At 41.6% G+C, this 25,481-nt stretch overlaps 1 pseudogene; it reads right to left on the bottom strand.

The window, feature by feature from the left end:
- Positions 1–18,773: 18,773 nt before the first annotated feature.
- On the bottom strand, positions 18,774–19,481 carry LOC102875053 (annotated as a pseudogene).
- Between the last annotated feature and the right edge of the window lie 6,000 nt (positions 19,482–25,481).

The following is a 25,481-nucleotide window of genomic DNA, read 5'->3' on the forward strand; positions in this document are numbered from 1 at the left end:
ACACCCCTCACCTGTTCAGCAGAGGAACAGCCATATCAGCTAACACTATTGTTATAAGCTAACACTATTGTTATAAGCTAACACTATTGAAGAGCAAGAAATACACAGAGATCTCGAAGTGGCACAAAGAGTAACTGAAAGTTGTCTATTCAAATCCTTTTAGAGGGCACCACAGAAGAAAGACCTGGAGATCTGCTATCATAAAAATTAAGCAAAAAACAAACTCATTGCTGTTGAATCAATTCTGGATTATAACAACCCTTCAGGACAGAGTAGAGCAACTGCCCAGAAGGTTCTCAAGGCTCTAGTCTTTACACATGTCGTCAGCTAAAGACTAAGGTGAGCCTGTGGTCTTTTCTGTTACTTGCTATACATCTGAAATTTGAACAATGTCTAAGGATAACAGGAGAATTGCTGCCTTCGAGTTGTGATGGTAGAGTACTGAATAATTCACGGACTGCCAAGAGAACAAACACGTCTGTCTTGGGGAAGAGTAATCAGAGTGCTCATTGGAAGCAAGGATGGTGAGGGACGATGGTCTCACTTACTTGAAGAAGGCTGTTAGGACAGGACAGTCCTAGGGGAAGAACATCATGCTTGGAAAGATAGAGAAGGTCGATGTAGGAGAGGAAGACCCTCAACAAGATGAATTAACACAATGACTGTCACAAGAGGCTCAAGTACAACAGAGAGGATGTGGATGGCACAGGACGGGGCAGGTTCAAATCCATTGTTCACAGGGTCGCTATGAGTCATAGTCAATTCAATGGCGCTTAAGAACTATCTTTACAGAAGAGTAAATTCTGACTCATAATGACCCTGTAAGACAGAGCAGAACCTCTTCGGAAGGTTTCCAACACTACAATCTTTACAGAAGCAGATTGCCATATCCTCCTCCTGTGGAGCAACTGGTGGGTTTGAACTCCAATTTTTAGATTAGCAACTGAGCATGTAAACACTGCCTCACCAGAGATTCCAAAGGAGAAAACCCTGGGGAGCACTTTTACTCTGTTACACGTGGTGTTGCCAGGAGCCTGAATCAGTTGCACAGGGGCGTGCTGAGAGTACATGTGAGCTGCAGCGGGGGCAACAAGGAGCAGAGAGAGGAAAAGAATCCAGCAATGGAGACAGCAAAGGGTCCGTAACCCTTCAAGACGGGGATGTTTCAGAACTCACTTCCTCCTGGGTGAATGACTTTTTAAATTTTTTTTTTTCCCCTCTCTCTCTTAGAGTTGAAATCTCCCTGGGACCATCTCCCTGCTTTAAAAATTTGACTTTTCTCCAAAATGCTCCTTTCTTGAATCACCCTCTTAGATCTTCACTAAGCTGCCTGTGGACTTCCAGTGCTTAGGGGGGGTCATGTCCACCCTTATGCCCTCACTTAGCTGGTAGTGGGCCTGGGAGAGAATTCTTAAATTGTGTCTCTTCTTAAATGTGTTAAGTACAGGCCCCCACGGCAGTACACACATTTGAAGACAAGGAAGGAAGCTGAGAAAGGGAGGCAGGAGCCACAGGACTAAGGGAGGCAGGAGCCACAGGAGTAAGGGAGGCAGGAGTCACAGGACTAAGGGAGGCAGGAGCCACAGGAGTAAGGGAGGCAGGAGTCACAGGAGTAAGGGAGGCAGGAGTCACAGGAGTAAGGGAGGCAGGAGTCACAGGAGTAAGGGAGGCAGGAGCCACAGGAGTAAGGGAGGCAGGAGCCACAGGAGTAAGGGAGGCAGGAGCCACAGGAGTAAGGGAGGCAGGAGCCACAGGCGTAAGGAAGGCAGGAGCTTCAGAGTAGCCTTTTGAGTTCCTTTGGCTCCCAGAGCAATGACTGGCTGCTGCTTCCACTTTCTCAGACTCAGGGAAGCTTGTTCCTGTGGGCAGGAGGAGGGAGCTGAGGAGGAGGGAGCTGGAGAATTGTCCTTCAAGACAACTTTGCTGTTTTTTTAATCCACCAGCTGTTCAGAGGAACCAGGATGGGCAATCTCCTCCTGTGCAATTATCTGCCTCTGAAAACCTACTGGAGGGTCAGCTATGGGTTGGTTCAGACTCAATGACACACAACAACAACAACAACAACAACGTGTTCTAGGGAGCTTTGATGGTACAGATTGCGATGCTAACTCAAGGGTGGTGTCAGTCTATCAGTTCAAATCCTCCAATGGCTCCATGAGAGAAAGACAAGCAGTCTCCTCCTCTTACAATTTACAGCCACGGACACTTCAGTTGAGGGCCGCTATGTGTTAGAACTGGCTCAGTGGCTTTGAGTTTGAGCTTTGAGACTTTTAAAGGTCATTAGTGAGTGACTTGAGAAGAAATTCTAGTGGCTTAGTGGTAAGGGATTGTGCTTCCAATGCTAAGGTATATGGTTTAAATCCACCCGTTGCTCCAAGGGAGAAAGATGGACAGTCTCCTCCTGTATAACTTAGTGCCACTGAAAATGTGCTGGATGGAGGGTCAGCTATGCATCAGTTCCGACTTGACAGTACGTAACAACAGTGATAATGGATGGGATCTGATGGCATAGTGAGTTACATGCTGTCAGCTAAATATGAAAGGCCAGCAGTTCAAGACCCCCTGCTGCTCCATGTGATAAAGCTGAGGACATCTCCTCATAGCCTCAGGAACCTGCTGGACATGCTGCTATGAACTGGAATTGACTTGATAGCAGTGGATGAGTAAAGGCACTGGAAGTCTCTGGATAGAGTAAATGATTAATGTGCTCAATTACTAAATGAAGGGTTGGCAGTTTAAGTCCTCCCAAAGGCACATTGAAAGAAGGTCCTAGTGACCTAGGTCTGACAGATCAGCCATTGAAAAGCCATTGAAAACACGGTTCTCCACGAGTGACCACGTGTTGCGATCAGCTTAACAGCTCCTGGCTACTAGTTAAGATTATTGTTGTTGTTGTTATGTGCTGTTGTGTCAACTATGGCCCATAATGACCTTAGGAATGATGGCTTTGAATTTTGCCCTATCCTGAGCCAACCTCACCATCTCTGACACACTTGACTCCATTACCACAGTCACTATCAACCCATCTCATCTCCTGTGCTGTCCCTCTACACTTCCAGTCATTCATGATGACCTTCTCCAAGGACTGATCCTTCCTTGCAACATGTCTGAAGCAAATGAGATAAACCTTAAAAAGTCTAGCCTTCAAGGAACAGCCTGCTTTCACACTCTCCAGGACAGACCTGTTTGTTCTCTTGGCAGTCCATGGTATGTTCAGTATACTTCTCCAGCACCACAACGCAAAGGGATCTGTTCTTTTTCTGCCATCCTTATTGACTGTCCAGCTTTCAAATGCATAGCAAGCAATTGAGAAGACCATGGCCCAGATCAGGGGCACCTTAGTCTCTAGACTGACATCATTGCTCTTTAGCACTCTGGAGAGATCCTTGACAGCAGATCTTCCTAATGCTACTCATCTTCTAATTTCCTGACTGCTGGTGTAAAGAGTGTTGACTGTGGATGCAAGCAAGATGAAATAATTAACCGCAATACTTTCTCCATCTATCATGACACTGCCTAATGGCCCAGTGATGAGAATCTTTGTTTTCTTGATATGGAGGTGCAATCCATAATACAGACATTCAGTTGCATTTAAATTTTAGAAAAACAGCAATTTTTTTAGTCTATCTATCTATCAAATATTTCATGGAACATTTTGATTTTCTATCTATCTCTCTATCTCTCATCTATCTTTCTCTAAAACTCAACTGTAGCAGGTGCACTGTATTTGACCTGGCCAGCCTACCTCTGTTGTAGGAGTGTGATGCTGGGAGCCGATGTAGGTAAGGGGATTCTGTCGTGGAACTTCAGCACAGAGGAGATTATGAGGACAGCACAGGATCAATCAGAATTTCATTCTGTTGTATGAACATGGGTGAGCATGAGTTAGAGCCAACTCAATGACACCTAACAACAACAACAAACTAGTTTATAAAACGTGCAGACACATTGGTCTCATTTTAATCCCTGGGGAGTCTACCCTGAGCAAGTCTGTATTAAAGCTTATTAAACCCCATCCTTGATTGCTAGACTTGAAGTCACAAGCCCAAAGCAGATGAGTGCTTTAAGAGCCTGTGCTCTGACACTGCCATAGACTTTTTGTCATTGAAAGACACATTGTCCACTGGTTCCCTTCTCCCAGTCATACCTCTCCATTCTACTTCTCTTTAAGAGAAAATGTGCAGGGTGGCTTTTCCCTGAGTTACCTTTAAGAAAAGCCGTTCTAACTTTCCAGGAGCTCTGGTGACCAAAGAGGTAAGGAGTTGCGCTGCTACCTGAAAGGCCTCGCAGTTTGAATCCACCAGCTGCTTCAGAGGAGAAAGATGGGAAATCTCTCGTGTGATTTACTGCTCTAAGAACCCACTGGAGAGTCAGCTCTGAGTCAGTTCAGCTCAATGGCATACAACAACAACATGCCAACTTTCCACCAAATCCATGCTCTTCAGGGGAACTTTAATTCAGATTCTATCAACATAGAACAGAACACAGAACATAGACCCACTGTTCTGGTTCCCAGGCTCCACTGGGGGCAGCTTTGTAGGTGGGAGTGACTTTGCCCATCATCCAGGCTTCTGGTACCCAGTGCTTTTTAGAATAACAGGCCACACATCTTGGCCAACATTTTTTCATTTCACCCTTCAGAGCTCTTGGGTCAATGCCATTTGGTAGGCATAATTTATGTGCATCTATTTTGTCAATTAAGCCTAGAACATCTCATTTGTTTGCTATTATTTCATCTAATATCCTTGTCTTGCCTGCTTCAAGGGGCCCTTTGTAGGGGTAGGAAACACCTGTGTTTTTTCAATCTGTTATTAGATGGTATTAAAGCTGGTTATCATCAGGCTCTATGTTAGATTCTGTGGAAGAAGCCAAGAATAGAAGATGTGGTCGTTGCCCACTGTTAGAAATATACCCCAATAAAAACCAGAACTGAGACAAGCAAGGAGATTTGTACACCGATGTTCATAGTAGCAGTATTCACAATAGCAAGAACACGGAAACAGCCCAAATGTCCATCAAAACACAACTGGATAGAGAAACTGTGGTACATTCACATAATGGAATACTATGCAGCACGCAGGAGCAATGATTTTGAAAAATATTCTATAACATGGGAGAGGCTAGAGAGCATTATGCTGAATGAACTAACTCAGGTACATAAGAACAAATGTTGTATAAGACCATTATTGTAAAAACAGAAGGATTATCTGTAAGATGTGTATAGCTATCCAAAGAGGAAAGGGGTGGTGACAAGGTGTTTGAGGGTGGAGTGGAAATCGTGGGTCACACAGTTTGCTGTGTGGTGGAAGAAAGTAAATAAAAACCCAAAAAAACCCCAAGCCAAACCAACCAGTATATATGAATGAAACACAGTATAAACAAATTATTGTGTGCAAACCAATACAATTTTTTTAAAAAAAAGAACTCAAAGTATGGAAAAGATGGTCGAATTAGGAATACTTTCAACAGCAAGTAATGTGAACATTGGCTAAAAGTAGATTAAGCAAATAGAAGGCAATTTCCTTTTTATAATAAATAGTCTGGACGTGAGTAAGTGCTGATGTTGTCTAGTTTATCAATAATGTCCTCAGTTATCAAGCTTTATAGACCCATTCTTAGTTTCTGGTTTCTCAATTTTTTTATTTTTTATTTTTTTTTAGTATTTTGGAGGAGATTATTTGTTAACTTTGCTATAATTATTTTTTTAAAATTCCATTCATTCATTGTTGCACCTTTCTCCCCACCCACTCCATCCCCACCCCTACCTCCCCGTTCTCTCCTCTTCTTGAAAAGCAAAAGAAAAACTCCTTCATTGGTACACAATTCCTCGTACACCCCCACCCCCACCCCAAATATAATCCACTCTGCAACCCTCATTCTTATGATAAACATAATGCCCTAAAATATACTACTTTTAAACTATTCTCTCCCTCATAGACTTCAATGCAGTAAACATAATTTATCCAGTTTTTCTCAGTCTTACCCCCACCCCAATGTCAGCCTCATTCTACAACAGTGGCACCATAGAGCATTTGTCCCTTTGTGACTGAGATACTTCACTCAGCTTAATGTCCTCCAGGGTCACCCATTTTGAATAATATTGCATGAGTTCCTTGTTTTTCAATGCAGCGTAGTATTCCATTGTGTGAATATACCACAACTTCTCTATCCATTCGTTTGTTGATGGGCACTTAGGTTGTTTCCAACTCCTTACTATTGTGAACAAAGCCACAATAAACATGGGTGTGCATATACCTACTTGGATGTTGTTTATGGTCTCTTTAGGGTATATTCCCAGTAGTGGTTTCTCAATTTATAACTTCTTACTTAAGTTCATAAAGTGGCTGCAGCAACTCCAGGTATCATATCCATATTTGAGGCAACAAAAGCAGAAGGATATACCAATTGTTTCTGTCTCTCATAATATCCTTCATCTTCATTGCCATTGAGTTGACAACTCATAGCTGACATTCTAGCATGTTTTTAGAGGCAAGAAATCATATGGGAGGAGATTGCCTGAGGAATAGCTGGTGGATTCAAACTGTGTGCTTTTGGGTTGGAGACCAGACTATGTGTGTGTGTGTGTGTGTGTGTGTATTTCTATATTTATATTTATTTCTCTATTTCTATTTCTATTTCTATTTATTGTTGGTAGGTGCCATCAAGTCAACTCCTTGGGACTCTGTGAGCAACAGGTCTGAGCCTTGTCTTAGGCTGTGTCATCCTCACAATCTCTGACACATTCAAGCCCACTGCTGCAGTCATTGTGTTAATACACTTGAGGGAGGGTCTTCTTCTCTTTGCTGCCCCTCTGCCTTTCCAAGTATGATGTCTATCTGCAAGGAATAACCTCTTCTAGCAACATGCCCAAAATGTGAGAGATGAATCTTCATCATCTTTGCCTCCAAGGAGCACTCAGGCTACACCCTCTCCAAGACATACATGATCTTTTGGCAGTCCAAGGGATAGTCAGCACTCTTCTCCAACACCACCATTCAAAGGCATCAATTCTTCTTCTGTTTTCATTTTTCATTGCCCAGCTCTCAGAAGCATAGCAAGTGACTGAAGACCATGGCCTGAATCAGGAACACCATAGTCCTCAAGGTAACATTATTGCTTCTTAATAATTTAGAGAAGTCCTTGACTATAGATTTTTTCAGTGCAATACATTTCCTGATCTCTTGACTGCTGGTATCAAGTGTATTGATTGTGGATCCAAGTAAGAAGAAGTCATTGACAGTCTCAGTCTTTTCTTGGTATAACATGATGTTGCCTATCAGTCCAGTGGTGAGAATTTTTGTTTTCTTGACGTTGTAGTCTTTAATCTTCTGTGGCAAGTGCTTCAAGTTCTCTTCACTTTCAGCAAGCAAGGTTGTGTCATCTGTAGAAAGTGTTTCAAATTCTTCTCATTTTCAGCAAGCAAGGTTGTGTCATCTGCATAATGAAGGTTATTTGCCAATTTAACATTTTTCTAGTGAACAATCTCTACCTACGTTATTTACAGTTTTCACCTGCTTGTCACAGAGTGAACTCTCCTTTTCTCCCAACACCAATATTTCTCAGTTTTGAAGATATCTTTTCTTTAAAATGAAGACGGAATATCTTGTTGGCTTCTTAGCCAAGCAGTGCTGTTAACATTTGGTTGGCTTGTAACTTTCCCCCACCCGCTCTTGTTAGACATTTTCCTTGGCTTCCTGAGACGTGTTTGTGAATGTTCTTCAGGAATCCTGTGGACTTTTTCTGGCTTTCTATTCTTAGCTCATTCTTGTATTTTCCTAGTTCTTATGTCAAAACCTGAGGTATCTTGTTATGGATTTTTCTCTCTTCTCCTCAGCTGTTAGAATTAATTTCGTGTTATTATGTTAACAACAGCTAACATTTGTACAGAGCTTTACACGTTACAAAGCATGTCACATACATTTTCTTATTTTATCTTCGCAGCAATTCTGGGAAGCAGTTTAGGTAGCATTCGTCCTTATTTTACAAATGAGGCTGAGGAAGCTCTGAAAGCTTGGGAGACGTGGTTTAGCTGGTAATAGGAGTCAGAGTGGACATAAGAGATTGAACTGCTTTACTTCTTTTTAATAATAATACTGAGGGTTTTTTTAAAACCAGGGTAAAAGACCATGCATTATTATTTGAGGAATTTTAGAAGATATAGGAAAGAATAAAGAAAGACGCCTAAATCACTACTCATTCCTCTGCCTAGGTTTTACTACTACCATCATTTAATGGTATATATTACTTCACAGTAGTGTTTCTATAAATTGAGTCTTTTTATAATCAGATTAAGTATGATATAAGTAATATTTGCAAATATCTTTAAAAATACACATTGCACTGGGAAAATCTGCAGTTAGGGACCTCTCATTATTAAAGAGTAATGATATCAGTTTGAGGATTAAGATGTATCTGATTCAGGCCACAGTCTTTCTGATTACTTACTATGCATCTGAGAGCTGCATAATGAATAAGTATGAAAGAAAAAGAATTGACGCCTTTGAGCTGTGGTGTTGGAGAAGAGCACTGAACATCAGGTGGACAGCCAAGAGAATGAACAGATATGTCTTGGAGAGGGTGTGGCTGGAGTGGTCTTTGGAAGTAAGAATGATGAGGCTTTGCCTCAAATAGTTTGGGCATGTTGCTAGGAGGGGCTATTCCTTAGAGAAGAACATGATGTTGGGAAGGGTGGAGGGTCAGAAAAGGAAAGGAAGACTCTCAACCAGGTGGATTGACATGGTGACTACTGTAATGGGCTTTTGTGAGTCAGGAAGTGTGAAAACTACACAGGATAGAACAGGGTTCAGATCTTTTGTTCATCAAGTCACTATGAGTTGTGCTCAACTTAACGGCATCTAACAACAACAACAGCTCAGGACTGACTAATTTCTGACCCTCCAGTGGATTTCTGATGCTGTAAATCTCATTTGCAGAGATTGCCAATCTTTCTTCTGTGAAGCAGCTAGTGGATTCAAACCACCAAAGAGGCGTGGGCTTAGAATGAGCAGTGCAACTTCCTACAGATTACGCCATTAGATATAGATATATAGAAAATTATACGTGCAATTATACATTATGTTCATAAATCCTCTTGGTGAGTGACAGTGAGTGGAATCTGACTTACAATAAGCCTGTGTGATAGGATAGAACTGCCCCCTGGGTTTTCTTGGCTGTGCTTTTTGATGGTGGTAGATCACTGTGTCCCTCTTCTACAGAGCTACTGGCTGGGTTCAAATTGCCAATCTTTTCATTAGCAGTTGAGTGCTTACATTTACCTATTTATTATTAAAAATGACAAAGTGTCTTAGTAATTTGTAATATATAATTATACATTTAATAATACATATTTGTGTGTGTATTAATGAAGTATAATGAATTGTGACATTTATATGCACATAAAGATTGTAATAAACAACCAACCTCTTGATTTGGGAACTGACATGAAACATTCTATGGTGAGCATTTATTTCCCTGTGGCATTCAACTGTTTCAAGATCTGTTCAAGCATATGGTGGTGCTATGTGCTACTGAGTAGGAACCAACTCATAGTTGACTCTCCACTGGCTTTTCAGAAGCTGTAAATGGCATGACAGATGGCACATCTTTCTTCTTTGGAGAAAATGGCGGATTCGAACTGCCTGCCTTTGAGTTAGCTGCACAACTCTTTACCCACGAGGCCACTAGAGCTTTCTATTCAAACATATGGTTTTATTATAATTCGTGTAACCATTCTTCTCTTGCTGAATGTGTAAATTTCTTCCATTTGCTAACTTGCTTCAAAACATCTTTGATGAACATTTCTGTACCATAAATATTTGTTTGAGTTGCTGTGCTCAAGACTAAGTGTAGAATGACAGTGTTAATAAGCATATTGTCGAAATGCATTTCACAAATGCACTTGTTTTTGTTCTAGCAGGAGATATTTAGGTCCATCCTACCATACCCTCTTACCAGCATTAAATATTTTAAAAGTAATTGTTAGTATCATGGGTGAAAACCCAAATCTAATTGTTTTGTTTTGCATTTCTTTGTGGGTCAGGAGTTCCTCCTTTTCTTTTTTCCTTCCAACACAATTACTCTTGTATTCTTTGTTTAAGACTGAGGGTGCAATTTTGTTCTGATGTTTTATACTTCATGTGCTAAATGCCTCCCCCACCCATGCTTCCCCAGACACTCATGTATTTACACTATCTATCTCACTAGGAAAACTACCAGAAAAAGCATCTTCAGCTTACTACTTAAGGGAAACAGGTAATTGAATAAGTTTATACTAAGAAATAAGTGAATTATCCTCAGTCACTCTCCGTATTAGCCCTCTGAGGGCCTAGTGCCTAGTTCACGATAAAGAGAAATATAGGTAGGTATAGATTATACTATAGATCCTTGCTGAATGAATGGATTTGTGTGGTTCCTAGGGATTAAAAAAGATTAGGATAAGGATAAAGGGAGGAAGCTCAAGTGAGATGGATTTCAAATCAATGTAATCTTTCTAATAGACTCAGTGACTTTCAGACAGAATGAGCTACAATAGCAGCTACAATTGCATCGATAGTGAGTTCTCTGCCACTGGAATATTCTAGTCTAGAGGAATAGTATCTACTAGAAACAATTATCAGTGCCCTAGTTATTTCTTCCCTGATCATGAATGTGGCTTTAGATGTTTTACAAAATTTCCTCTTGAAGGTCATTGTCTTAGAGTAGAAATGGCAAATAATTTTATCCCATGTGGCTACTCTTTGGGTTGACGTTCTTGTTATGTACTGTCCCGTCAGAACTAACACATAGCTGATTCTCCAGTGGGTTTTCAGAGATAGTCAATTGCCTTGTCTTTCTCCCATGGAGCAGCTGTGTGCCTTTGGGTTGGCAGCACAACTCTTTACCACGAAGCCACCAGAGCTCCCTCCAATGGAGTGATAGCGGCTGCCTGAAAGGCTGGCTGTGATATTGTAAAGCCAATGTCTCTGGGTTCAGTAGAGAGGAATACTGTGATGGAGCAGTAATGCCTTGCCATGGCTGTTGAGTGGAGAAGGGTGTGTGTATGTCATATCTGTCATAGCAAGCCATCTAATGCTGTGTCTTGAAGCTCTTATTGTAGACCTCACATTTTGGATCATGTTTTTCTCCTGTCAATCCCTAAGATTTAAAAAAATTTTTAAAAAAATTTTATATTGGTTTGCTTAAAAAGTTCATATACATTGTGTTTCACACTCCCCTTCATTCACATTGTATTTTACACAATTATTCCCATTCATTGTTTTATAAAATAAATCACTATTGATATAAGCCCATCATTACCTTGTCTTTCTAGATCACCCACCAGGTATTTCTCATTTCTTTCATTTCCCCTCCCTCCACCTACCAAATTGTGCAACTCTATGATTTTCCCCCTACCAGTCTTTCACCCCTCTGCTCCCATCCTTCACTCCCTTGGATATTCATACATGTTTTACTAGTTATCTTTCTATTTCTATTATAATGGTCTTATTTAGTTTATGCCCTTATGAGACTGAGTTAGTTCACTCAACATAATGCTCTCCAGTCTCTCCCAAGATCTGTAGTAAATTTTGAAACTGTTATCCCTGAGTGCTGTATAGTATTCCATCCTAGGAATGTACCACAATTTCTCAATCCATTCAATTCTGGTTGGACATTTGGGCTGTTTCCATGTTCCTGTGATTGTGAATAATGATGCTATGAACATTGGTGTACAAATCTCTGTTTTGTCTCAGTCCTAATTTCCTTGGGGTATATACCCAGCAGTGGACTAGTTGGGTTATATGGAATTCTTATATTCAGCTTTTTGAGGAAACACCAAACTGCCTTCCAGAGTGGCTGTACAATTTTACAATCCCACCAACAGGGTATGAGAGTTCCTATCTCTCCACATCCTCTCTATTACTTGCTGCCCTGCTAAACTTTGTCACAGCTACTGGGGTGAGATGGTTATGGTCACTTATGGTTTTGATTAGCATCTCTCTTATTGCCAATGATTTTGAGTGTTTCTCCATGTGTCTGTTGGCCATCTGAATATTTTCCTCTATGAAAAGTCTTTCCAAGTCCTTTGTCTGTTATGTAATCGGGTATCGGTCTTTTTCTTGTGGAGGCCCTGCTGTATTCTGTAAACTTTTATTATGAGACCCTTGTCTGAGATGATATTGCCAAATGTTTTCCCCAGTCAGTAGGTTTTTACCTACCCTGTTGGAAAAAAGATTTTCCAACACAGAGATGCACACAGGGATTTAGTCTTTAGAAGGTCCCATTCATCATTTCTATCCTCTCCTGGTTGTGTATTTCTGACTGTATTTGCCAGTTTCTTTATACCATAGGCTAGGCCTTCTAGGCGTGGTCCCTCTCTGTCTCTTAGGATCTTTATGCCAACCCTTAAGATGTGATAACTGACCATCTTGCTTCCTGACTTCTGCTTCCTGGAGCTCCTCCCACAACTTATTACCCTCCGACGAAGAGCTTGTACAGGGAGTGGTGTTGGACATGGATAGTTTTTCTCAACAGATTTGCTGAGTTATCATTCACACAACATAAAATTGACCACTGTGTATAATGCAAGGTTTTAGAAAATAAATTCACAGATATGTGTAGACATCACCATAATAAATTTTAGAAAAGTTCCTCATTCCCCAAAAGCAGCTCTGCGCACTTTAGCAGTGATCTTCCTTTCCCGTTCCCCACTTATAACATCCCCTTGCCCGACCCCTGGAGTAGTTGTCATTGTGTACTGTGAAATTGGAGTTAATCCATAGCTGATCCTCCAGTGGGTTTTCAAGATCAGTAAATCACACAGGAGGAGATTGCCCATCTTTCTCCCATGAAACAGACGTTGCATTTGAATCATGTGCCTTTGGGTTGGAAGCCCAACTCACTACCTTTAAGCCACCAGAGTTGTCTAGCAACCACTAATCTACTTTCTGTTTCAAATCTGGTGCCACTGAGTTGATTCTGACTCATAGTGACCTTCTATTGAATTTCCATAAAGTTTAAGTTTAAGGAAAGAGACTGTTCATCTTTCTGCCAAGGCTTAGCTGGTGGATTTCAATTGCTGACCTTTTGGTGGTTGTTTTTATGTACCATCGAGTCAGCTATGACTCATAGCAACTCTGTGAATGAGAGTTCTAAATCTTGCCCTACTCTGAGCTAACCTCACCATTTCCAACACACCTAACCCCATTGGCATAGTCACTGTGCCAATCCATCTCATTCAGGGACTTCCTCTTCTCTGCTGACCCTTTACTTTCCAAGCGTGATGTCTTTCTCCAAGGACTGTGGTAGCTCCTAACAACACACCCAAAGTATGTGAGACACAGTTTCAAAGTCCTTGCCTCCAAAGAGAAAACTGGTTTTGTCCTTTTGAGGGTAGACCTATTTGTTCTCTTGGCAGTCTATGGTATATTTAATACTCTTTTTCTAGGACCACAACTTAAAGGCACCAATTCTTCTTTTGCCACCTTTAGTAATTTTCCAATTCTCAGATTCATAGCAAGCAATTGAGAAGACTATGGCCTATATCAGGCACACCTTAGTCTCTAGACTGACATTATTGCTCTTTAGTACTCTGGAGAGGTTCTTGACAGCTGATTTTTCTGATGCAACTCATCTATTGATTTTCTGACTGCTACTGCCAAGAACGTTGATTGTGAATATGAGCAAGACGAAATTTTTAACAAGTTCAATCTTTTCACTATTTATCATGGTATTGCTAATTGGCAGGGAGGTGAAAATCTTTGTTTTCTTGGTGTTGAGATACAATTGATATTGAAGCATATTGTTTTTGTTGTTATATGCCATCGAGTCACCTGCGACTCATCAGGACCCTATGTACAACAGCCCTAATCTTTATCCTATCCTGTGCCAATCTCACCATCTTTGACACTCCTACACCCATTACCCCAGTCACTGAATCAATCCATCCCATCAAGGGTCTTCCTTTCTGTGCTGTCCTTCTGCCCTCTCAAACATGACATCCCTTTCCAAGGAGTGGCCCCTCCTTGCACCATGTCCAAAGTATATCAGACGAAGCTTCAGAATCCTTGCCTCCAAGGAGCATCTCGGCTTTACCCTCTCCAGGACAAATGTGTTCGTTTTCTTAGCAGTCCATGGTATATTCTATATTCTTCTCCAACACCACAGCTCAAAGTCATCAGTTCTCCTTCTGTCATCCCTAGTCATTGTCCAGCTCTCTGATGCATAGCAAGTGATTGCAAAGACCATGGCATGTATCAGTCGCACCTTACTATCTAGACTGACATCGTTGCACTTCAGTACTTTAGAGAGGTCTCTAACTGCAGACTTTCTCATTATAATATGTCTTTTAATTGAAGCATATAGGTATAGATAATATTTTCCTTTGTTGATGCATTGAAGCCATCATTCAAGAAGTCATTGCCAAGATTTACACCTAGGTGTTTTCTTCTAGGATTTTAGTAGTTTTAGCTCTTACATTGAAGTCTGTGGTTTATTTTTACATATGATTCCAGATAAGGTTTCAAATGAATTCTTTTACTATATAACCACATGCCTCTGGAAACTCTATCAACTTTGATAAATGTTGATGGTTGTAGAGGAGCTTCAGGCCTTTTGCTCATAGGGTCGCTATGAATCGTGCTTGACTCAAAGGCAATCAACAACAACAACAACAACAAACACTCAGTTGTCTTATGACTACTTATTGAAAAGACTATTTTGTCACCATTTTTGTCTTGACCTTTCTGTCAAAAATCAGTTGACAGTATATAGGGGTTTCTGACCTCTCAATTTTATTCCATTGGTTTGTGTGTCAGATATGGATGACTTAAATTCTCTCCCATTTCTGAAATTCTTTGATTTTATGAACAGACCCCTATTAACCACATCACAGAGTTTCACCTTCACTTGATCTACAATGTTCAATCTAGCCACATCTTGATGGAACTTGTGGTAGCAGATTGATGTTCACTTGGTAAAGTGTTGCAATGCCCTTTGCTACTAGTAACTGAATTTCTGGTCAAAATCACCTTAAAAAATACAGAAACTTAATAGCTCCATTTAATAAGAAAGTCAAAGACTGGTGGCTCAAGAGTAGTTACAGGGTTGGCTTATTTAGTAGCTCGGGATTTGAAAGAGTTCTGGTTCGCATATCTACAATTCTCATGGCTTTTTCCTCATGTCACAAGATGGCTGCCAAGATGGGACCAATTGTCACAATCTCACAAAATAACCCTCAAGGAGAGAAGAAAGGGGAATTGTCTTCATAGTTGCTTCTTTTCTATTATGAAGGGAAATCTTTTAAAAACTAGCTCTCCACTTGACATGACAGGGATTGGTCACATAGTCACCTCTAACCACAAGAGAGCTTAGAAAAGTCTTTATCAAGGAATCTCAACTCTCAGAAATTAGGCAGGGAGGGTGATGGTGAACGGATAAGACAAGAACTAGTACCTTTCCTAGGCTTGGAGTGTGTGTGTGTGTGTGTGTGTGTGTGTGTGTGTGTGTACTTGTTCTGGGGGTAAGGGCAGATGAGTGTCCACAGAATCTAGGGCTGGATCCAGCAGTTCTAACCTGAGTCAATGATAAATCCTCAGGATGAGGGAGAGGAGTAGGAAAAAAAAATCTAATCTACAAGCATGGGCTGAACTGGTAAGAGTAGAATCAAGAGGTGTAAGTGAAAGAGCCCAGAGCCAAACCCACTGAGACTCAACTGGAGACATCTCTTGCAAGTGCAGATATATGGAGCCTAGATCCATAAACTAACTGTAACAAGATGTAAGTAGGTGCATCTTCCTTTAAAATCTGTGTTAAGGCTGACCATTCATACTCAGCACTACATACACAACACAAAGACATCTAGGTTGTTTGTTGCCTTTGGGAGTGTTCAATCTTATCCTTGATCCAAGGAACAATATTTTTATTGTTGTTGTTCTTATTGTGTACCATCGAGTCAGAATCAACCCATGGCTGACCCTCCAGTGGGTTTTCAGAGGCAGTAAATCTCACAGGAAAAGATTGCCCTGCTTTCTCTCATAGAGTAGTTGATGGATTTGAACCGTATGCCTTTGCAGTGGCAGCACAATTTTATACCAGAGCGCCCCCATAGGAACAAGATTAGTACTCATGAAAACAAGAGACCACTTCTGTGTTAGAGTGATTCTTGAGTAGTACAAGCTTATGTCTCGCCTCAGAGGTGCAAGTCAGGGAATTCTAAACTCTTCTAGCAAAAGTTCTCAGATCCAGGAACACCAGTCTTCATGGAGCATTTATTATGCATCAGACTCTGGAGGCATAATCTATAGGAAGGGTCTCTGTGAACTCAAAGGCAGCAGTTTGAATGTACTAGTGCAGGAGAAAGATGGGCAATCTCATCCCACACATTTATAGCCTCAGAAACCCACTGAAGGGTCAGTTATGGGTCAGTTCTAACTGGATGGCAATGAGTTTTTGTTTCTGTGTTAGGCATGGTTCTAATGATATATATTTAGTTCTGGTCATCAACCCCAATGCTGGCAGTTCAAACCCACCCACCAGCTGCTCCTTAAGGGAAAGATGGGAAATCTCCTCCCATGCAATTTACAGCTTCTAAAAACCTGCTGGAGGGTCATTTATAAGTCGATTCCAAATCGACAGCAATAATACAACTCAGTGGTAGCAGATACTTCAAAAATTGTAGTAAAATGTGAATAGCAAAACATTCACCTTTCAATAATTTTTATATGCATAACTCAGTAACATTGACATACATATAAAAATTGTTTATTTTTTACATAAGTCTCATGGTGTGTGACTATTATTCTTTTTCTGAATTTTTAGAGTCAGGTTATGATTATAATCTTAATTTTACAGAGGAGAAATTCAAGTCTCGGAGAGGTTCAAGACTTCACACGACTGGAGAGTGGTGGACAGCCTGACTAAGGTCACAGCAGAGCAATGTTGCTTCCTGGGATTCAGTGGCTTTGTATGGAAGAGACTTTGTACTTCTGTCTCAAGGACGGATGTGCTCACAGGCTGGTCCTGTGCCATCAATTCCTCACCTTTCTGTGCCTCACTTTCCATATTTATGAGATGAGATGGTCACCTAAGATATTCTAGTTCTCTCCCAACTCTGAGTCTATGAACAGGACTCAGAGCCAGCTAGGTACAGTGATGGCTAATGCATAGTACAAGTAAAACTGCCTCTGGTTCTTAAATCTTAGGTTCACTGAATCCTCACAGTCACAATGACAAAGAGCATTCAATAAAAGCTTGGAAACAAAGGCTGTTGACAGGAACAAGGATTCCCTATGGGAGGATCGTGCAAGGGGGAGGGAGTCAGAACCAATGTTCATCTCTTGTGATTTCTCTTCCTCAGGAAGAGCCAGGGAGTGCAAGCAGGCCAGTTCATTAGAACTGTATTTACTGCATTGATTTCCGTTGCTTTGATGAGGAAAACTTCCAATGGGAGATGCAAATTGCCTCACGACTTGCAAATTCTGCAAGCGTACCTTGACATTCTCAAGCCAGAGCCAAGCAGTGTGAGGAGTTCTCCTGTGGATATGCATATATGAGTTTTGAGATGGCAGTGGGGTGGAGGGCAGAGATGAGTCCTGGGGAGATGATCTAGCCTTGTTGGTTTAACTTTGGGATCTTCTGTGGTTAACATCTTAGTTTCTTCCTCGGTGGTCCCTGAACACCACTTATAGCAACATGTTGTTGTGACTCAGACAGCTGGTTCCATTAATGATTCGAGGAAGTTATGTAACCTCAGTTTTCTCATGTGTAAAATGGGGATAATAGCAGTACTTATGAAATGATTTTTTTTGGAACTTTTTTTTTGTTTTGAATGATTTTCTATTTCATTGCAATCATGTGTAAATTGGTTGGGTGCTTAGATTTAGTTAACAATCAGCTGTGGCTGGAAGCCTCTTGATTAATCAGGACCTGGTGGGCAGGCCTTGTATTTAATAATTGGTTGGGTCCTAATTAAGTCTCCAGTTTGGAGGCTCATGTGTGAAGCAGTTGGATGCAGGTTCTCTTTATGTAATTGAAAGTCAGGTGTGAATTGTTGGGTCATTTTTTTGTTTTGTTAACAATCATGTGTAAGCTGATAGGTTGCCTGGATTTAGTTCACAATCAGTTTAAGTCAATCAGGACCTGGTCGATGGGCCTTTTGTATTTAAAAGTAGGTTGGGTCTTTGGGTCTGTTGTTAACTGTGTTTGAGAAGAACTTTGTTCTGTTATATCACTTGTTTGTCAGTTTCTTGTACTGAGATAACTTGTGTTTGCTGTGATACTTCTGCTGTGCCACTGGTGTGTCAAATACCATAATGGTTACCCATGGTGGACAGGGTTTGGTAGAGCTCCCAGATTAAGATAGGCTTGGAAGCAGGATTTACATCCACTTCTTAAACAACAGGCCTTTGGAAACTCTATGAACATTAGAGAAATGACAACAGCTAAAGAACAGGGTTCAGATTTTTTGTTCATAGGATTACTATGAGTTGTACTTGAAGTGAAGGCACTTAACAACAACAACAGAATGATTATAAAGAGTAAATTATTTACTATATGCAAAGCAGTTAGAATAGCAATTATAGACATAGAAGCTCCAGATATGTTTCCTTGCCAGACTGGAAGTTTCCTGAGGGCAGAGACCTTGACTACCTACACCATACCCATAGTTTCTAGCACAGTGTCTGTCCTCTAATAGAATATCAACATAATTTTTCTTATTAAATATTTTCATTCCTTAGTTTTCATAGCAGTTCACCATTTAAACTAGAAAAGACACTGCAAGCTGTATCAGCTAGCTTCTAATTTGGACACGGCACCAATATTTCACGCATATTCTTCGTTATTCCATTGGGCAGGAACAGCATGCTTTTTCTGGATTCAAAAGATATGATCTAGTTTGAGATAAGCGTGTAAACATTGGGCCAGATTTTGTTAGTCTCTGTCCCAGAAAACTGATACTCGGCACTTGTATAAATCAATGACTGGCTTTACCACTTCTTTCTATTGTCTTAGCCTGGCAACAACTGCTTCAGGTTTATCATCTTCCTGCTGGACTAATGTTTCACCAGTGATGTCATCAATCCCATGCGCATGAGGTGGATTGAACTCCAGAATGTATTCTCTTCTGCTAACAGGGTGAATTCAGCGTCTGCTGAGGTGATCTAGGACTGGATCATCAAATGGAATATTCAAAGTGATCACCCAGTCCAGCTCACAGATTCTGTCCAGGGTTTCTGCCTGTAAAGTCCTAGGAAAATTATCTAGTAGCCAGTGCTGGCTGCACCTATTCTCAAGCTCTGACATCATTAGATGTGTGATTATATGATCTGGAACCAAAAGACCTTTCCCTACATAATACTTTGCCATATCGCCAACTTCTGTGTTTGCCTTGATGTTTTCTCACAAGAAGTGGCTGCTGGAGAGATGCAGAAAGCCGAAGTTCTGACCCATCCCTTGCCTGAGTCGGTCGGCCCAAGAATGACCATGAGCAGGAGTTTGGAAGCCATTGCCGTGGTGAGGAGGGGACAGCCAAAAAAGACGGTGGCCCCGAGGGTGTCTTGAGAACTTTGTTACTTCCTCCCCGGTCTCTGATCATCACCTCTACTTGTGGGTGGACTCACCAGCCAACATCCACTGGGAAGCCACGGGCTGAGAGAAACATGTATTTACTGAATGAGAGTTGAATGGATGAGAATGTTCTGTTAATTGTAACATTCTACAAGGAGTCAGATAGTGTTATTATTTGTTACTGGTGTCTACATCTTGATCCCCTTGGAATTCTCCTATAACTAATAAAACAGAAGGCACAGGCCAATTAGGGTTTGGCTTGTTGGCCAATGTTTCCTGTCTAATTATGTAAGAGCCCTTAGACCAGGCTCTTTATGATCTAAAAGACTCATCAGTTGATAGTCACTGTGCAAGGTCTTGAAGACATATGCTAAATGACTATGCAAAACCCTAGCACTGGAGCCCCATTGCATACTGTTAACAAGAAAACCTGATTAGCCACAGGCATCTGAAAGAGACTAGAGGCATCTGAAATGCAATGCTCTTAAAGGTGAGAGAGGTAACTAGCATTGCAGAATTGAGAGCTTGTGTGTTTGGTGAATGTTATCAGATGTATTATTTTGGAATACATGCACTTAGCAAGTTAATCCCTTATGTTTATTCTACACTCCCACCAATACTCCTGCATATTATTGAATATTGCTTGGTCCTGGTAGTCTAAACTTGATTTTCCCAGTGCTGATAAAGGCATAAGATTGTGTCTCTACTGTTACAAAAATAGGAGAGTGGGAACCAATAACTGACAGGTGGGGACACTGGCAAAATAGAGAGCATGGGCACCTCTCCGTTCCAAACACCTGGTGCCATTTGAAATCAGGCAGAACTGTGGGACTTGTGTTACTAAAGTTTCAGATTTTTCAAGGGAAGACAAAACTATAGAAGTTTAGATGAAGTTCCTGAGTATTTAAGGGGAAAAAAAGGAAAACTTTTAAACATTATGCAAATCAGATGAAACATCTTTGTATCTCCATTCAGTCCAACACTTCCAATTTTCCAAACAGCTAGAAGGCAGTGAGATAGTTCAAGTTCAGATGATGCGGTGAAACTGATTCAGAGAAAACTGAGAGTAATTGCTCCAGAGAGGGCAGCAATCATGTCCCCCAATATCTGTAGAATTGTTTTTCTTAAAAGCAGTTGCATCCATTTCCTAGGGCTGCCATGACACAACAGAAGATTATCTTACATTCTTGAAGGCCAGAAGTCTGCTTCAAGGTGTTGGAGTTTGTTGTTATGTGTGTCAAGTCCATTACAGCTCATAGCGACCCTATGCACAATAGCTCTGAACCCTGTCTTATCCTGAGCCAATCTCACTGTCTCCCACACACCTACCCCCATTACTACAGTTACTATGTCAATCCATCTTATTTGAGGTTTTCATATCCTTCACTAATCCTCCATTCTTCCAAGCATGATGTCCTTCTCCAAGAACTGGTCTCTCCTGCAAACATGCCTAAATTATGTGAGACAGAGCCTCAAAGGAGAAACTTGGTTTTACCTTTTCCAGGACAGATCTGTTTGCTCACTTGGCAACCCATAATATGGTCAGTACTCTTTTTCAGTGCCATGACTCAAAGACATCGACTCTTTTTCTGCCATCTTTCATCATTGTCCAGCTCTCTGTTGTATAGCAAGTAATTGCATAGACTATGACCTGGATCAGGTGCACCTTAGTCTCTAGAATGACATCGTTGTCCTTCAGCATTCTGATGAAGTCCCTAACAGCAGATTTTTCTAACCAAGCACACTGAAATTGTTAACAACCTCAATGTTAACATCATAGATTGTTAACCACAGTCTATGATAATGCTGTCAATTGATTCAGTGATCAGAATCTTTGTGTTCTTGATATTGAGCTTCAGTCAATATTGGAGACTGTAGTTTTTGACCTTCTACAGCAAATGCTTCAAGTCCTCCTCAATTTCAGCAAGCAAGGTTGTGTCATCTGCATAATGTAGTTTGTTGATGGGTCTTCCTCCCAGCCTCCCAAATGATCTGTTCTGCATATAGATTGAAAAGGTATAGATACAGGACACATCCTGATTCACTCTTTTCCTGATTTTAAACCATGCAGTGTTTCTCTGCTTTGTTCTGATGACTGCTTCCTGGTCCAAGTATAGGTTTTGAATGAACACAATCAAGTGTTCTGGGATTCTCATTCTCCTCAAGGTTAGCCACAGTTTATTGTGACCCATATAATCAAGTCAATTCAGAGTGTTAGTAGGGCCAAACTCTTTCTGAAATATTTCCCATGGCTTTCTCTTAGTTTCTGCCTCCATTGTCACACAGTGTTCTTGCATTTCTGTATTTCATTTCTCTTTTTGAGGAAACCAGTCATATTAAATTATAGTTATTCTTGACCAATTCTTGTCAAGACCCTATTATCAATTTTCAAGTAAGGTAACAATTACTAGTACTGGAGATTAAGCTTTCAACCTATTTTATTTTTGTGAGGAAACAACATGATTCAGCTGATAATAATTTCAAGAGCTTTTGCATAGAACAATATGGATGAAGGAACCAGGGCTTAGAGAAATTGAAGGGCATGACTGAGACTCCAATCAAATGTTGTGACACCAAGTCGGTGTTCCTTGGCTTACACAGAGCCATTCAGTGCCTTAGTACCTAGTGCTACTGTCACAGAGATCTATCATAACTAAGTGACTTGAGTAAAGAGAAATATATTGTCTCACCATCTAGGAGGACAGCAAGTCAAATTCAGGGGACCAGCTCCAGGAGAAATGCTTTTTTGCTACCAGCTCTGGAAAAGGTTCTTGTCTCCTTTCAGTGTCGATGGGCCTAGAAGGCTTTGGAGATCCTCATGGGTCTTGGCATCAATCTTTCCTTGGATCTGGGAAGAAAGATTTGATTTAGGGACCCTGTGGGTCCAAAGGACATGCTCTGCTCCTCGATCCTTGTTGTTTGATGGCAATAGATCATCCTTTACCCCTGTTCACTTCTCTCTCCTCTAATATCATCTAAGATAAAAGGTAAAGCAGACCAACCTGCAAAGAAATTTCTCTTATGTGGAATCCAGGCTGTATTCTGAGTAAGGGTATTGTATTCCACCTTAATCTTGCCTCATTAACATGGTTCATATAACCCAGTCTTCATTAAAATCACCTCACCTCACATCACAACACAACGTAACCATAACATAAAACATAACGTAACATAATGTATAACATAACATAACATAACATAACATAACATAACATAACATAACATAACATAACATAACCCTATCTCATTAGTACATCTTCACTCACTCATTGCGGGCAAGTTGGAACCGACTCATAGCTGACCTTCCAGCCTGTTTCTATTAAATCTCATGGGAGGAGATTGTCCTCATCTTTCTCCCTCCGGGAGGCTGGTGGATTTGAAGCACAAAGGTCACAGTTGTGACCTTTGGTTCAGCATTAAACACCGTATGGACCACCCCATCAGAGCTCCATCTTTAGTAATGTTGTTTTTGTTATGTGCTGTTGAGTTGCCTGCAACTCCTAGCGACATAGTACAACAGCTCTGAACCCTGCCCTATCATGAATCAGCCTCGCTGACTCCAGATCAATCACAAAGGAGGATAAGTGCAACAGATCACATAATGGAGGAGGATTGAATTATTGCATAATTGCCAAATTACATCATTATTACAAAATTGCCAAGCAACTGAGAATATCATCCTAACCACGTGCATACATAATTTCCAGGACAGTTCAGTCCATGACACTGTATTAACAAATGTATGGTGATTGTTAAATAAGGCTTTGGCTGGAAAATCTCAAATTGAGATTTCCACAGATGCAAATCCTGCTCTCCCATAGCCTACGGGGTCTTGGACAAGTGACATTTACTCCTTTTCTCCCCTATCTACAAAATTGGTGAGGAGTCCTAGTGGTGCAATGGGTGCATGCTCAGCTGCTCACCTAAAGGTTGGCAGTTTGAATCTATTTGGTGACTCTGTGGGAAGAAGACTTCATAATCTACCTCTGTACAGATTCTTGTTGACATTGAGTCAGAACTGACCCAGAGCTGACCCTCCAGTGGGCTGTCAGAGGCAGTAAATCGCATGGGATGAGAGTGCTCATCCTTTTCTGCGAAGCAGCTGGTGAATTTGAACCATATGCCTTTGAGATTGTAGCCCAGCTTCTTACCACTAGCTCACTAGTGGTAAGAAACTGGACTGCAATCCCAAAGGCAATTTGAATTCATCTGGTGCTGTGCGGGACTGATGGGCAATCTCCTCCTGTGCCTTTGAAAACCCACTAGACGGTCAGCTATAAGTTGGAGCTGACTCGATGGCACACAGTAACAATAGCAGAATTCCCATTATCCATAAAGATCAAAGCCACGAAAACCCTATGGGACAGCTCTATTCTATCACATGGGGTCACTATGAGTTGAAAATCAACTCCATGGCATGTAACACTAAAATGAGCATAGAAGAACAATTTACCTTCTGAGACTATTTTTTCCCTATTATTTTTATTGGGAAAAACATATTGGGGGTACAAGGAGGTGAGGGTTGGGGGCAGAAGGGTGAGGATGGGCCAGGATGCAGTTGCAGAGCTGCACAGTTTGGTCGGTGGGGGGAGCAGGCGAAGGAAATGATGAGGGTCCAGTGGGGACCAGATGCTACAGAGGAATGACAAGCATTTTCCAATAGTAATTAAACCAACTGTCTTATTGATTTGGGAATTGGATGCCGACTCTCTGGCTTCTTCATGCTGAACAGGGGCGTAGATATAAAGGGGGGAAGGGAGGACGCTTTATCACCTTGCTGGTGGTCTTGGGCTACAGCTGCTTGCCTTCTTGCTCTGTTAGAAGATATTTTCCTGTCATTTGCTCCCCTCTGGACTGCAAAGTGTTTTCCCAGGTGGGTCCAGTGGGGATGGCTGGTTGAACCCAGAGGCTCCATCCTCCTTTGCTTCCTTAGCTGTCAGTTGTATTTCCTTTTTGTCACTGGCACTGGGTTCAGGGTCAATTCTGGAGTAAAACTCAGAGTTAAGGTTACCTATAAGAAAGGGAGCAAACCTAGAGAGAACAAACTTGTGAGTTACAAATAGAAGGGCTTTGAGGGTGTTGCTTTCAGGTTTACTTGGGGGGGGGGGAAGGGTGGCAGAAGGTGGCCTAGGTAACATTCTCTGGATACCCTAGGCATTCTTTTTTTTTTCCTTCTCCTTCCTCACCCCGGGGTCAGATGGCACAATCTGGGGACTGAGGAGCTCACCCTGAGGGCCGCAACGGTTCGTCCTGAGCTGGGGGCCAAGCACAGCCCGCCCCGGGGCAGAAGGCCACGGCGGCTCGCCCCGGGCAGAGGGCTGAGGGCAGCCCCCCCCAGGCAGAGGGCCGCGATGGCTGAAGTAGTCTTTTTTTAAAAAAGAAGAAGAAAAAGTGTGTGTGTGTGTACCGTCAAATTGGATCTGACTGGTACAGGAGACTGCGCCTCCTTCTCCAGCAGAGCATGAAGTAGAGTCTGGGTTTCCCCTGCCCCCCGCCCCCCAGGTGCCTGTCGGGGCCTGGGTTTCAGCTGTCCACACCACAGCAGTGGGCAACGAGCTTAAAGCCCCTGATGGCTCTGGGCGCTGACTCTCACCAGTGGCTATGGATGAAGTCACAGGAGATTTTCAGCCAGCGCCGGACTTCTGAGACTATTGTATGAGTTATAGGAAGCCTACCTTGTAAGGAGTTGTGCTTCCAACCCAAAGGCATGAGGTTTGAATCCACCAGCTGCCCCTTGGGAGAAGATGGCCATACTTCTCCTGTGCAATTTACTGCCTCTGAAAACCCCCTGGAGGGGCAGCTGTAGGTCGATTCTGACTTGACAGTATGTAACAGCAACATGTGAAAAATGCTTCACTCAAGACCTGGCACCAAGAAACTCCTAAAGCTTTGACACCACACAGCAAAGAACACCAGCTATTGTGTCCCAGCTGTGTGCA

Source organism: Elephantulus edwardii, unplaced genomic scaffold, assembly GCF_000299155.1.
Source record: "Elephantulus edwardii isolate Elephantulus edwardi_28Jun2011 unplaced genomic scaffold, EleEdw1.0 scaffold00017, whole genome shotgun sequence".
Classification (NCBI taxonomy): Eukaryota; Metazoa; Chordata; class Mammalia; order Macroscelidea; family Macroscelididae; genus Elephantulus; species Elephantulus edwardii.